Source organism: Etheostoma spectabile, unplaced genomic scaffold (assembly GCF_008692095.1).
Source record: "Etheostoma spectabile isolate EspeVRDwgs_2016 unplaced genomic scaffold, UIUC_Espe_1.0 scaffold00006076, whole genome shotgun sequence".
In the NCBI taxonomy this organism is placed as follows: Eukaryota; Metazoa; Chordata; class Actinopteri; order Perciformes; family Percidae; genus Etheostoma; species Etheostoma spectabile.
Window position 1 is genome coordinate 18,110 of NW_022603324.1, and position 16,351 is coordinate 34,460.

At 38.2% G+C, this 16,351-nt stretch overlaps 1 long non-coding RNA gene and 1 pseudogene across 1 annotated transcript; both read left to right on the plus strand.

Moving 5' to 3' along the window:
* The first annotated feature begins 2,555 nt into the window (after positions 1-2,555).
* Positions 2,556-15,984, plus strand: LOC116677845 (interleukin-1 receptor type 2-like; annotated as a pseudogene).
* LOC116677846 (uncharacterized) lies at positions 4,373-5,980 on the plus strand. Its single transcript, XR_004329068.1, has 3 exons — positions 4,373-4,480; positions 4,789-4,954; positions 5,629-5,980. It is a non-coding gene; the product is annotated as an uncharacterized LOC116677846 (long non-coding RNA).
* Positions 15,985-16,351: the final 367 nt, after the last annotated feature.

Consider the following 16,351-nt stretch of genomic DNA (forward strand, 5'->3'; position numbering starts at 1 on the left):
CACTGACCAGCTGATCAGCCTCAGCTGCACGATCATCAGCAGCACACACCTGCAGAGACTCACACACACACCTGCAGAGACTCACACACACACCTGCAGAGAATCACAAAGCACAATACGGCACGCGACAGTCAGTAACAGCAACACACAACGCAGACTTAAGTGCAGTGAGTATGACTACCGCCATAGTGACCCTGATCACACAGGAAGCAATTCCTCCCCATTAGCAACTCACGCTCCAATCCAGCTCCGGCCAGTACACTTCATACTCACATCAAATATATCACCAATCTGCCTTTTCTTAAAAACATCTCCAGGCTCCGGCCATCACTCTCTGATTCTGCGGCAGAAACAGGCGCTTTGTGTAGCCGTGAACCCAGGCTTGGTGACTGCTAAGGGGCATCATCATATCATCATCAACTCTGCTACAGCTTCAGTCATTTCCCTGTTCTGTTTTAAAGTAGCCCACGTTCATACGGAGTCAAGGTTAAGCTTTCAAACATTTCGATGAGCGATGCCTGTCGGGTGGTATTTTGCTTACTTTACAAACTGGTGTTCAGTATTTTAGCCGTGCAACCGTCGTAGATGGCTTTGTGTGACGCTGCATTATTTTAATATTCCCACACGAGTGACATACTGTTCCTATTTGGGAAGAAGGTCGAGCCTGAGGCTATTGTACAACAGATCAAGCAAGGTACGGTGTAGCATTACCGTGCCAACTTGATGCCTTCTTCTTCTCTTCTTTAATGGCGGATTGCAAACTAAGTTTAGGTGCATCCCTCCACCTACTGTACAGGAGTGTGTAACATCATGTAGCTGTTGCTTTCTCTGTGGAGTGCAGACTGCTTTGCTCTCCCAAGTCAAGTGACCAAATCGCAGCCTTTGCGATTAGGAAATTGGGTTTTAACATAGCGCGATATAATTGCAAATGTAATTAATCATCAGCCCTACTCGGTGTACTCAATTTTCCAAGTTCCGAGCTCGGAAGTCCGAGGTCCGTGTTGGTGCGTGTAGCAAGGGAACGTCTTATCTTTCTTGTCGGACCTCAGACTCTGATAGAGAACAGAGTGCAACGGAAGTACAGTGCATGGACAGGTCGTCGGGAAGGTGGGCTAAACACTCCCTCGTTTTCCCTTTGTCATCAATGTGCCACTTGTTTGAAAAAAGTAGTTTTCTTTACCTCGCCCTCAACAGTTTGTACACTCATAGCTACTGCTGACTCCGAGGCGGGTCTCTTAACACCGGGGATATGTAAAAACATTTGAACCGATTATTTCCTTTTCGTCTGTACCTCAATCCACTCCACCCGCCACTGTGGCTGGTAAAAAAAAAAAAGGTGGAAGCAGCATCTAATGTGCGGATCGTCACAGCGTCTGGGCTATCCTGAGTCTGCCCTGCATCAGTATTTGAACCACTGACTATCCCTGGCAGATAGAAACTGAAGAATAATGTGGACAAAGGAGGACTGATGAAACCGAAGGATCATGTGTAACTGTAAAATGTACATATCTGTGATGAAAAGTGTAAATATGTAAAACAAAAAAATACATTCCTACAGAATGATAGGAGGTCATGCAGCCAACTGTGCTTTATATTGAATGTACTGCCATTTATTTACAGCTGTTGAACTAGAGGAAACTGTGAAGAGCAAAAGGGAGGAATACATTTAATAAAAATGTATTTCTTTTTAGTAAATGTTATTTATAAAAGGTAGATTTATTGCTAAAAGGAACCACACAGTGCTAGGTTAAAATGATATTAGCAGAATGAAAAAAGCTTCTGAACTAGCATTGACTGTCGCGCTTGAATATTCTGTCAATAAATATGAAATTTCCATTCCATTTGTCTTTCTTCAAAATGAATTATTTTTCATGTTTTAGCCCATAACGTACACAGTTCAGATTTTCATTTTCACCTTACATGTGGCCAAAGTTCATTGGTTCCAGTTCATTTCAATGCCCTAAGGAAATTGACAAAAGGAGAAGACAGGAAATTTACTTTGGTAATATTTTTGTCCAAGTAATCGCCAAGTAAACTTTACTGAAACTTTTTGAAACAGTAATTGGTTTTTGCCTTTTAAGATACAACATGTAATCCAAGGTGTTATGGTTGGCTGACTCAGTGTTTCATCCAATATATTACGAAATCAAACCCACAAAGCAAAGAAGAACTGTTTAGCAGCTTTCTCAGAAATCAAATAGGACCTGCTTTTTATGCTTTTTATGACCTGCTTAAATGATTATTACCTGGTGACAATCATTCTAAGACAAAAGTTAAATGTAATTTTAGATCTGGAGAGAAATGGGGAGACAGTTGAAAATCCACAATGGCTTTGTTATTTAAAAGTTTAATTTGTTTATATGATATATATATATATATATATATATATATATATATATATATATAAAAAGAAGACAAAGTCTTCATTGTCACTGGGACAATACACCGTACATCCGTCACTTTCATATCTTATGCCAATGAGGTTAAGTGGCCTATATTGGAAGTGCTATTGAGCTGTGGATGAATCATTGCACCGCACCTATAATGCAAAACAAGTCGTACTTTTTTGAGTGGAAATTTCATGCAGGGGGTTAGAGGAACAGTATGATATGAAGACAAGAGGACGGAAATCCCAGCAGCTCTTCAAAAGGTTAAGGCAAGTAACAAGCTGCTGTCTTCAAGCCTCAGCCTGGTGAGATAAAATTACCATCAAAATTGTTTGTTATTTCCTAGAGTACACTGTTAGACTTTGCTGTAATTTCTACAGTTACTTACCACAAATGGCCCAGTAAAATACCATAATTTTCTTTTCCGGTTAATTACTGTAATAAACATTGCATTATGGGTATTGACATTTCATTTACAGTGCTTTACTGTATATTTTGAATTTGCGGTACACTGTTAAACTCTACTGTATTTCTACAGTTACTTACCACAAAATGCCCAGTAAAATATCGTAATTTTCTTTTCCGGTTCATTACTGTAATATGCATTGCATTATGGGTAGTAACATTTGATTTACAGTGATTTACTGTATTTTTTGAATATGCGGTAGTCTGTTGTAAAACAACAGCAGTAGTGATACTGTAGTTAAATAAGACAGACTTCAATAAAATATTTAGTTAATGTTAAAGAAGCATAGAAATTAAATGGAAAAATAAAATATCTCTATACAATTAAATTATTTCATTTTATAAAGATATTTTACATTTACATTTAAATTTATTATGCTTTTAGCTGTGAAGGTAATTTAAATTTTGTGATATGACCTCACGACTTCAAAAGAATAGCGGGTAGATACTTCAAAGGTGTTGAAAGAAGTAGCGGCTCGAGACATCAAAGGAGTACCGCTTTGGTCCGTGCGCAGCAGAGTCCGGTCACACACACTCTACTCAGAGAGAGCTGGAGCAGCTTAAGGTAAGATCAATCTTTGCTAATTCTGTGACATTAAAATCTCTGCTGATAGCCTTCGCAAGCGGCGACGTTAGCTTACCGACCTGTGTCATAGCTGGGCTAGAGCAAGCTGTTAACTAGCTTCCCCCCCGAAGGAAAACCAGACGCGCTCCAACCTAACATTTTCCCCGTGGTGAGGATTAGCTAGCTCTAATTACGACGTTCGGTAAAGCTAACACTACTCGTTTTACATGCGCTGTTCGGCACATCTTTTTTATTTGTCACACCATTGTCTGAAATACAATGTAACCCATATTCTGGGAGTTTAAGGTCGGTTCTGCTAGCTTATGAGCTTGCTGTTGCCGTATTTTGGCTAACATTACCTCCGGTTAATGCTAACGTTAAACTCCCAATTCTGTTGGTTGGTTTGTCAGTGTTTTAGAATGATTAAGCACAACTTATTACAGCTATATTTGTGTAGTTTTTTAGCTAAAAAAGACGTGTGGTAAATTTAATTCACGTTAACCACATTTAGCTCTAGTTCTGGTGGAAAATTCAGTGCCTCCAGCATTTATGGAGAGCAGTTTTTTGCCTTAGCTTCAGGGTTTGGCCACTTAAAACCATCGTGATGTCCAGCAAAGATTTGCCTCAGTGCCTTACTTTGCAGTAGTATTATTGCTTCTACCATGGTTTATGGTGGAAAAGAAAAGTATGTATTTTCCAAGCCCCTTGAACTTAAATTTGACAGATTGTTAAACAAATTATTTAAGGACTCTTTATAATGACATAGTGATTAACTTTTATACATCACATAACATTCTGTGTTATTCTAACAATATAAGTTACCTACATTATACTGGTTACCTGCATACTAATGCATGCATTTTTTATCTTGTTGTAATTGTATTTATAACCCCATGCATGCACTTTAAAAAATAATTTTTCATCATTTCAAATGTAGAACAACAACCAGTGACTGGAACAACTGAGAGAGATGGGAGGAAGAAGAAAGCTGGAAGAAGGTCTGACCCCATGACCCACAGGAGCACATGATCCCTTTCAACAATCTATCCTCATACAACAAAAAGTATGTACAGGTATACGTTTTGCAACCTGTGTACTCAAGAATTAGAAATATTCTGTAGACATGTGAAAAAACATCACTAACGGCAAACTATAGGTTTTCTTGTGGAAATGAGCAATGTCCCACTTCCTTTAAACAGGAACCACAAACACATACGTGTGTGTGTGTGTGTGTGTGTGTGTGTGTGTGTGTGTGTGTGTGTGTGTGAGTGAGTGTGAGTGTGTGTGTGTGTGTGTGTGTGTGAATAAAGGGCTGTATTTAAAGATGACTGCTCTTGATTATGAAAATCTTAAACCTGTTTTTCTTTTAAGATTCTTCTTAAGGATCAACCCAGATGAGGGCACCAAGTGCACTGCTACTGTGGGTACAAGCTACAAGACGGGAAGAGTCGTCCAAAGAAAGGTGACGAGTATGTGCTCCAGAGTCACCACCTTCCTCCAACAGCTCACCGAATTTGAGTGGATGACATCAAACTAGGTAAGCATTTTCTTGTGTGATGTAAAATAGTTAACATCAGAAAAATGATTACACAGTACAATGAAGTGGTGCGGCTACGTACCCTTCCTGCTCCAACAATGACACAACTAAATCATCCTGAATTTACCACTTGTGTAAGTAGAGGTCACAGTTATGCAGCAAAAGCTACAAAGTGTTGTTTTAATTTTAGTTAAAGTTTTCTTATGTTTTTTTTGTATAAGTGACTGATAAGAATAACAATCTTTGAAGTTGGTCCAGGACTGAGCGAGAACACTGTGACCTGCAGCTTTCAAACCGGGTTCTAATGTAATCATATAGGGCAAATGTGCGTCGTCAGTTTCGTCCACTAAAAGTTCTGTTTTTGCCACTGATGGTGTCAACATATTATTTTAAGTTTCTGACACCCTTTGGAAAGGATCCTAACAGAGATTAACCTTTTACTTAAAGAGGAAGTTCCTTAGTTAGATCAGTTTTGTGAAACGGCTCCAAAATCATCATCACCAAACCCATCGACAGACAGCAAAAGAAAGTAGAAAGAACCTTTGAATTATCTGGGGACTTCACTACTGGTGACTTATTTTGTATACTGTCATATTCTGTTTATGCACAAGTTTTAAGTTTGTTAACAGTTTAGATGAGAGAAACTCATGATCATTTCTCTGCTTCTCATACAGTCCAGTATGGACCCCCCCACCAGAGCATCTCTGGATTGGAGGCTCCATCTTCGCCTCTCTGTCCACCTTCCAGAAGATGTGGATCAGCAAGCAACAGTACCATGGGTCCGGCCTTCACAAATCCTTCTAGCAGACTGTTCCTCCTTCCAAAGCCCAACAACTTCAGCTTTGTGGTAACAACCACACCACATTTTTTATACATTTGCAAATACAGGTTATTTAGTTTTCAGCGGGAGTTAAAATGTTCAATTCGTTTTGAGAGTCAATTCAAATGGTAACTACGTTGTTCAGACATGTATCCGCCTCTGAATGCTGCCCAGTGTTTTGGCGCATATTTAGACATTGTTTTAGTATCACTTGTATGTCAATTTCTGTTCTTTTGCACTTTCAGAGTTAAAAAATATCTTGTTCCTGATGTTTTTTACCTGAAAATAAAAATGTATTACTTTTGTACATGGGCTAAAGTCAATTATTTGGAATTTATTAAATTCAATAGAATTTATGTAAAATATTTAAAATTGTTTGTACAGCCAATGCCAAATAGTGTAAAACATTGTGAACCACAATTACAATAAAACTATAATACAGCAAGACAATTTCAGTATTATTTAGCAAATTGTAATTATAATATGATTACTGTAAGGGTATTATACAGTAAAACTAAGTTACAGTAAGGGTACTTTTTCTACTGTAAAACTAAGATACAGTAAAGGTATTATATTACTGTAAAACTAAGGTACAGTAAGGTTATTTTTACTACTGTAAAACTAAGGTACAGTAAGGTTATTTTTACTACTGTAAAACTAAGGTACAGTAAGGGTATTCTAATACTGTAAAACTAAGTTACAGTAAGGGTATTATACTGTAAAAAACATTTACGGTTATGATACTGTAATCGGGTAGTTACAGTAACTTACTGGCAACGTGTTGCCAGTAACTTACTGTAATCGGGGAGTTACAGTAACTTACTGGCAACGTGTTGCCAGTAAGTTACTGTAAGGGTTTTTATACTGTAAAAAGCAATTACAGTTATGATACTGTAATCGCGTAGTTACAGTAACTTACTGGCAACACGTTGCCAGTAAGTTACCGCAAAAATACAATAAAAAGTTTAACAGTGTAGCCTTTTTAGGAGTATCATTTGAGTCTGTTGATGTTATTCCCTTAGTTACTTTTGGTACTCAATGCTTAATGTATAACCTATAGTTTTCCAATCCAGTGGAATCATCATGTTGTTGCTTTACTGTAGGTCTCAACATGTATTTGATAAAGTCCCAAGGTTTTTCTGTTTGTTTGTAATGTTCAGCAGTTTCATTAAAGGAGGGACTGATGAGACTGTCTGTGATAAGGAATAGCTTAGACATCTTCAGTGGCATTACACAGCGCTTTGTGAGGTACCACTTCACATTAAGACATACTTAGCAGGAATCGACCAATTATCGGCCTGACCGATTATTGAGGCGATAGTTAGCAATTTGCAGATTTTCTGTATCAATGTTTTATTTTACAGATAACGGATAAAGTTACTTAATTAAAAAGTGGGCTACTCTGGCTCTGCTAATGCTCTGTCGTCAGTCTGCAACAACTGCAAACAAACCGTTATCGGTCGACCACTACTTAAAAGGGATATCTCTGGCATTGGCAAATCAAACAGAAGGCAAGCAAAAATGTAATATTATCTTGGCCAAAATTAGTGCAGTGTAAAATTGTTTGAGTGATGTTAGGAGAATTTAAAGATTTGTTTATGCACCAATCCGATACTACATAATAAAGCCCTAAAGAAAATCCACGTTAAACTAGTTTATGTTCTTTTTTCCGTTATAACTGACTGTCAAACTGGATAATAAAACAAAATGCTGTGGCGTTCAACATCAAAGATAGAAATCATATCACATTCATACAGAGATAGTAGTATAAAGTTGTTAAAACATAATAAAATATATGACACACTGGCATCAAGTCAGTACTCGGTATCGGCGGAAACGCAAGTTCAGGTATCAGAATCGGTATCGGGAAGCAAAATATGGTATCGGACCATCTCTAGTAGCGTTACTAACAGCCAAGATGATTACTTACATTAAAATAAAATGACACTCATTAAAAAATAAGTTGTTTGTACTTAAGGACTTCAGTGACTTTAAGCTCAGTTTCTTTCTATTTATGCATACATGTGATGTATATTTTTGCAAATATAAAAAAATACACTGTACATTTTTCATAAAGAAGGAAATATCTAAGAACAATTACTTTTCTAGTGTCCTAATAGAATAGCTGTGCAAATCCAATCCAGTTCCTACATCATGCTGACTTTTTTTAAGTAGACTACAGTTCAAATTACAGATAAGTTACTACAGTAATTCAACTTTAGAAGAAAGTACTATAAATAAAGTTGATTGTTGGTGCGATAGACAGATATGTATTCATACACACACACACACACACACACACACACACACACACACACACACACACACACACACACACCTTTTCCACCTAAACACAAATCAATGGAACTCCCTGGGACTTTACTGGGAGTGCTTTGGTCCTGCCTTCCTTGTTTCAGCTTTGTAGCTGCAACTCTCTCACTTCCCTATATTGGAAGTTTTTCAAGACATCAGGAAATGTGTCAAGAAGCCTTACTTATTGCAGAAAGTCAGCGCGGCTAAGAACACAAGATATGTCTGAGAAATCACAGAGGAATTTAACGATATGTAATCCGTCTCTTCCCACGAACAAGGACAATGACGGCAGCAGGCTCGGTCTTCTTGCTGGCTGCACTGCTGTCTCCGGCATTCACCGTGGCACACAGTGAGTATTTGTTTGTTTTTTTAATTCTTCTATTCTTTACAGAGTGAAAAAGCTTCTGCTGTTAGAAAGCCTTTCTGGAGAGTTTGCTTTAAAGGAAACGTATAGTGGAACATGAATCTGTTTTGCAATTGTTGATTTGAAATATTTGCTGACTCTAAGGTTTCAGCATTTTCAGTTTCAATATTATATCCTGTCAAATAATTAACGTGGCTTATTTGGGTGGGGGGGGGGGGACTAAATGTTTGAACCTATGTAAGGAGAAATAATTTGACAGCTAAAAGCCATTAACCTGATGAGTAAGAAATAGATAAAGTCAATATATTGAGGAGAACCATAGTTATGCAACAGCTGTTAAACTGGAAGAAGGCAGGGATTGTGTTGCTGCTTTTCTTGTTCATAACCTGTTGAGCAGCCACTTGAGCAACATGCTCGAGCATATCTTGTTAGGAGTTACCCTTCAACATACCTGCAAACTCAGGATGGCTGAAAAAGGTGACCCCCTCTTTACTACTACTACCCCCCCCCCCCCCCGATTTAGTTTTTTTAAAGGAAAAAAATGGCTGTTGCTAAGCCACAGGGTCAAAATTAAATGATTTAAAAAAAAAAATGTAATAACAAATAACTTATGATAGTATTGCACCAGTGAATTCCTGTTACATGAAAAAAAAAACCAATGGATGGGAAAAGGGTATTTTACTATAACTTTGAAAGCACCACAAGCGGCGATTATCGCCAAAAAGCGACTAGTTTGAAGGTATGCTTCAAGTGAGATATCCAGGAAGGAAAAGGCCTGGGTATCGTTCAAAAATGTTATAATATCGGTATCAATACCAATAGCGTGACTTCAATACCGGTTCCTGAACGAACCTTTTTCAGATATCGAATTTTGTGAAATCCATTTTAGCAAAAATAGATAACATTACAGCAGAAATGGTTTTATTTATTTTACAGCTCCTATTACGTTAGTGTGCTAATTTGAGCGTAACATAGTGGTTTTCCTGCATGTCTCTAGGATGTGTAACGTTAGACAGCCAATCACAAGCATTATTAGATCTTGGCTCACTGACGCTGATAAGACGTACTCCTCAGGTAATGACATCTGATTTAGAAATACAAGGCTTTTTTTGAAACACTAAGGTGACTAAGAAGTATTGAATTCGGTACCCAGCCCTAGAAAAGATTGCCTGTCCTTTTAGCATACGTTTTTCATAATAAGATCATTATTATACACAAATAATATGAACAAATATATAATGAAATAACAAATAGCACCACAAAGTAACCCATGAACTTCACAAATATGTGTGTAAGAAAATTTTGATTGCAAGACAAATAAATGGGTAATGAGTCAAATTGCAAAGTTTAATTCTCCTTTTTCATGGCGAGACAACATTTCAGCCCCGGGTTAACCTAAGCCTGAGCCCAGGGCCACATGATTCACACCACTTATCTACCAGTCCTGGGTTAAGTGTAGCATACAGTAGGAACATTTAACGGATGTTAACATTCAAGAAATGATGTTGACAGCAAGTACAAGCAGCAGATTCCATTGGCCCCATTTAACACTGACAACTTTTAGCCCCAGGTTTAGTAGCTTTTCAGGGAAAACCCCACAAACTCAGCGTTAGCTGCAGCAAGTCTTTGGTGAAAGTTGCAAAGTAGATTTGCCAGGATTGTGCCAGCGTGAATGCTTTCTTAGCCTCAGGCTAACAGATCCCTTAGCAAAGGTTTTTAGTCAAACAAATTGGTGGATGGGGTTTTTAATGCAGGTATTAGAGTAAACCAAACTGTGTTGAGAGTGCTTAATTAATTCCAAAAATCTGACAAAGTATTGCTCCAGCACTAGATACTGCTCACTACTCTTACATACTGCTGTTGATTTGGGAATCAGACAACCAACTACAGGTAGGCTGTAACTTGATACAAACACCCCTTTCTTTCTAATGACAAAAGCTTTGGTTTGTGGTCTGAGGGAAGCTATTGTTATGGGTGTGCTCAAATGTTAATGCACATAAATAAAATATCTATTTAGTTACACCTCCCGTTTCTCACTCTCATCTGCAACCTGCATTGTCCATTTTTCCTGCAAAGTTGTGTCTATTCACATAGGCTACTTGTGGAAAAATTACTTATCTCTGACAACTGACAGTTCAACTGATAAGGTAGCGTGCTGAGACAACAGGTGGGTCCATCCCCTGCTCCTATTGGCTATCAATAGGACGGAGTGAAACTATAGACAGCGACCCCAGCACAGTGTTAAAGTTAGACACGTGGCTTGGTGAGCAGCTAAAAGCAGGCCACGCGCACGACATTCATCTCTCGACATAAAATGACTTTTTGACAAATGTTAGGGTGCATAAGGTTTGTCAGGTCAGTATGTTCTTTCCATCTGCCTCGTCTATTAACTAAATAGGTCAAAGGAGTTTTTCACTGTAAAAGATCACACGTTTATAGTCGAGTCTCCAGGAACTCCCATCTTCAAAGACGTCAGCATTGCTTTACAAAGGAAATTACACATAAAAGGCAAGCATTGCATAGCAGACTGCAGTTATAAAAAAATATAAAAGAGGATGTTTTCCTTCTAAAACAACTTTAGTAGCTTAAACATTGTACTGCAAGAAATAAGAATCATACCATTTTGCAACAATGTTAATTTGTGAACGGTCTGTCGGTCAGTGAAGAACAAGCATGCAGAGAAACACACAAACTCCAGCTTGCCTAACATCCAGAGCTGGGTGAACTGTAACACATATTGTAAGAGTGCCATCAACTATACAGTAGATGACCTGTAGTCCTTTAAGACAGGTAATCTATATAAAAAGTTTGTTAGCCAACAAAAAACACAGAAATGCATAGTGCAACAACAAAAAAACATTAGATGACAGCATTGCACATAGGCACAGCTTGATTCACAAGCACCTGTATGTGTCAATACAGGATTTACTCAGTAAATGCAATCAGTACATCGGTTGATGCCATGACTTCCTCTGAAAAACTCATAAGAAAACGCTGTGAATTTGTCTACGACTTGATCAAACCTGAATTGGCCGTCGCTTACAAGTCTGGTTCCTCAGGTGTTCTTTAATTTAAAACATGTAGGGACACAACTTAAGCATTACAACAATAGCTATTGTAAAAAATAAAAATGAATTTAAAAAAAAATGTCAGTGGCATGCAAGTACCATAGACCGTTAATATCAATAAATCAATAATATACGGTCTGTGGTAAGTACACAGAAACATGTAAGTAACTTCATTGTAGTACCGGATCCCCAACCACCAATGCTCAGCCATAACTAAAGGAAGGTTGAGCTCGGTGACAGAGTCAAAGTCGTACAGCTTCGTGTGTACGTTTCAAGCACTACAACTAACGTACAATACTACAAGCCTAACGTTATGTCACTTTCAAATTTAGAAATAATACAAGTTGGTGGAGTCCCATGTTAACTCGCCTGCAAGCTGCAAGTCACACTGAACGTTGCTGATGTGGTCTTTCCTTTGGTATCATCTGTTGGTTTGGCAACGCCACTGAAGCACAAAAAAAGTACATTAGAAAAATATAATAACTTCCAGCAAACTATCGGGTATTCCATTTCCAAGTATGGAAACTTTATACAAAAACAGAATACTGAGAAAGGCAAATAGTATTGTGGGCAACCAGAAGCCCCCCTTCTCCTCCTCGTTTGAACTGCTGCCCTCAGGACGACGATACTGTCCTTTGTTTAAAAAAAACAGATCCAAGCTCTCCTTTGTTCCACAGGCCATTAAACTCCTTAATAATGAAGGTCCCGTCCAATGATAGATATATTTTGTGTATCTATTTTATTTTTTATTTTTCCCAGCTGGTCTGGAATTCTACCCCCCCCCCCCCCCCCCTTCATATTACTTTGGTTTATGGTATGAGTGGGGGTTGTTTTTTTTGTTTTTTTTTCTGTCTCCTTGTCTTATCTGTGTTAATGTCTGAATACCATGTGATGTGATCTTTTACTGCAACCTAATTTCCCTATGGGGACAATAAACATGAACGGAACTGATGGATGCTCCACCCTCACACTCATCCCTGCCGAGAAGTCCGTCCGCGTCGCAGGCAGCAAGGAAATGCTATTACAGACTGAGTCTAATAAAACATAAACGTTTAACAAGTATATTTCAGATTAAGTTTTAGGATCGATGAAACGGACAAAAAGGTTCTATTAGTTTTCGCTTGTGTTTTCGCAGGGATGCAAAACTCTGCACGAAACCTGCATTCGCTCACCGACGTCCAGCAAACAAATAAGCTAACGTTAGCAATACAGATGTGCAGTTAGCTGTTGTACCTTATTTTTGTTCTGTGCCGTCCTTTGTGCAGTTATCCGCAGCCATTAATCCCAGGGCACTTCTTCGTAACGTTATTCTTTTGACAACCAACTCCCAAAATGAAAAACAGGGTTACAAGGATGTGCACTAGCTATTTATTTAAGCTAGCTGCTGTCTACAGTCCGTGTTGCTGTTTTCATCCCTCGACATGTCCTCAGTGTTTTTTACTTTACTTTTGATTATCTACTTGTTGTGGTTTTCTGTTTCTTTATTTGCTTGATTTGCTTCTCTGTTGCCCATTTGGTGTGTAATTTGGTTTTGGCCCGCAATGGTTAAGCTACGTTAGCCCGCCATCTGAAGTCTGTGCCATGCTGCGTTTATGTGGGACCACAAATAGGAAATGGAGCTGGAAAGCCCGTTAACCCTGGTGTTGTCTTCACTTCGGGACCCTCTCGAGTCCCTCGGGTCAAATTGACCCCGGGACTTTTTGGGGGTTTAACCCTCATGTTGTCTTCGGGTCAAATTGGACCCGTTTTTAAAGTTTTTTTTTTTTTTTTCTATTTGAAATAAAGGAAGTTGAAATACGGGTGAAAAATGTTGGAAAAGGAAGCAAATTTGAAAAAAAAAAAAAAAAATCAAAAATATAAAAACTTCATTAAAAAACTTTGTAAAAAGCAACAAAAATGTTGAGATAAGGGGCAAAAAGGGAAGACAACACAAGGGTTAAAAACAATTCTGAAATCAAATTTTACTTCATAATCTATCAACAAATATCGTCTGTATCTCCATTTCCAACAGCTGAGATAACGTCTATGTTTAGGGAATGCATCAGTCTCTACTAGCACACTATTAAACATGGAAGTGGGGTTCGTTTTGTGTCATAAGGTTATAATTCGTGTTAAAAATCCACTATGGAAACAACATAAGTGTCATATACAGAATAATGTTCTGAATTGAGTCAGGAATGCATGTTTATCACAGGAAATAAATCAAGGCCGCTGATTTTCAGGTAGAAATAATTTAACTTGTACCATTTTTCTTCTTGTAAAAATTATAAATGGTCAGCTTGACCCAAATACCATACAAGGGTTAAGCCCAGCTATATATAATATGTAACGTTAACTCTCTCTCTGTAAAAATGGACAACAAAATCCAATATTAACACTGATAGAACCTACAGCTCTAGCTATCTCACACCGGTCTTTTTTATTTGCTTATAATCTTTTGGTGTATTCAAGTTAAAGAACTATATTTTGCAAGCACATTACATTGCATTTTGAACAGAAATTAAAACTCGCAGACAATAATTTAGTTTGAGCAAACAAACCTATTCCGTGACGTAATCAATGTCCTCACAATTGTACAGTAAATAATTCAGACTGTTTAAAATGAAATATATTAACTGTGTTGCTGTTTCCAGTAACTGTAGTCTTCAACTTAAACTGTAATTTAGGCAAAAAAACTGACTGAGCGCTATCTTCTTTCTGTTGTCATCAATGCTTGCATGCTTGTGTGCAGAAGTGAAGCTACTCAGTTGTCAGCAGAGGTGTTTTTTTTTATTCAATGCAGCTGATTATTACTGTAAAATGTTAAAAAAAAAACACAAACACGGAAATACTGAATCAGCTTGTGCATCACAGTGTTTGAAAGCATGGCAGTCAGACAGCATACCTCCACCGATGCTGCATAATCTGCTAATATCATCTAATACAATATACAGGAAATGTTCAAATTTAAAAGTAGTGAGTCAAAACATTAGGATCTCTCTTTATAATTGCCCATATTGTCCAAACCCCTCCATGGCACAGATAATGAATGAATAAATTGGATTAACATCCCATTAGAGGTTGTTTTGCCCTTTTTTATTTATGCAAATTGCTCATTTGAGCCACAGAACACATTAAAAAATCCAATGCCTTCCCTTCCATGCTCTACTTATTTAGTCCAGAAAATCTAAGTCAATCCTATGTCATCCGTTAACTGGTGTCTTAAAAATGAAAGACCGGTCTTCCTTTGCACTATCACATCCAGACCACAGTGTGGCGGCAGACACATACCATGTGAGTGTTGGCCACCTCTTTCTGCTGAAGTGCCTCTTTCTTGACAACGTGACCTGGAGCAGAGAGGGGAGCCACAACCTGAGCCTGCCCAACGGAGTGGAAGTCAGGGATGGGTTACTGTGGTTTCTACCTGTGCAGATGTCTCATAGAGGATCCTACACCTGTGAGACAAGTATATAAAAACTCCTCTATGGCTTAGTAGTGTAACTGCGTCTGATCCTGACTACAAGAGAGCTCAAGGCTGCTTTGTGGCGGTACTGAAGTACACATGGATGTTTCTAAAATGGTGTCCATTTACATCAATAATAGAATTGAAAGAATAATTATATAATGTAAAATCAATCTACAACAATCTACATTCTTAAATCAGAACTATATAACTCATAGATTACTGGAGCTCAGGTGGGCCTGTCTGGCAACTGTCTCACAGTTTGTCTCCTCTTTAGGGGAAAGACTGGATTATCGAGGATGACATTGAGGTGTCAGTGTCCAGTGAAGAGTGTCCCGATCCATCTGAACCACATTCATCACCCGGATGTCAGTGGGAGTCTTCCTTGCAAGCAGGCAGAGATTTTCAAACTGAAAAACACACAAAAGATAAGATGGATGAAGGTAACACAGCTCCGTGATATTCATGTACTGTTTCACTGCGTTTATGTGCCCTACTCTATTTCTCGTCTTTCTTTTAGTTCTAAATCTGTGAAAGCATAGGAATGGAAAGAGCAGAAATCACATAAGCCAATTCATATCATTCATGTTGAGGGGTGTAATCCAAATTTCTGCTTGAAAAATAGATTTTAGTTTTGGGATTCCTGCCTTCCTTACATTATGGCTTAATGCAACTTCAATTTCAGTGTTTATGTAATTGTACTTTTTTGGCTTTAATTAGTTGCCTTGTGTGAGGTGCTAAACTTATAACTTGTTTTTTAGTAGCCTACTCTACAAAAATTAAATTGTCCTTATCATCACACTGTAAAAACTAATTACAGAGTGTGTTGTGTGTGTGTAGGACTGCCACCCAGTGGAGCGGCCAGGGAAGCCCATCTCTGTGGATACGAGTGGTAATAGAGACTGACCTGCGCGCCTCAGAGAGGGATGCTGGGAATACACCTGCTTTGTAGACATTAGATTGGACGGCAGGAATTACACCGCAGCACGCAGCATCCAGCTGGCTATCAACAATGGTAGTCCTGTAAGTCACCTGAGTGTCATCAGATTGAATTCCTGATGGAGAATATTTATTTTGTATTCTGATTTTATATTCTCCTGATTTGACATCATTATGCTTTGCTTTTTTTTCTTTAGTTATTATGGACATTGTTTACATTATCTGTAATGCCATTTAACTGAAAACTTGCAAAGTTGTGAAAGTTACTTTATGATTATCGGTAAGACGTTGCAGGGGGCCAGAGCAGCAGGAAGTTGTGGGTGTGAAAGTAAATGAGTCACACTCACTCCCAATTTTTGTTTCTCTGATTTACCGTGGGCCATTCCCACAGCTACAGTAAAGTCCCCAAAAAGATCATCTTTTTAGTTGTCTTTTTCCCATTTGCTCGGTT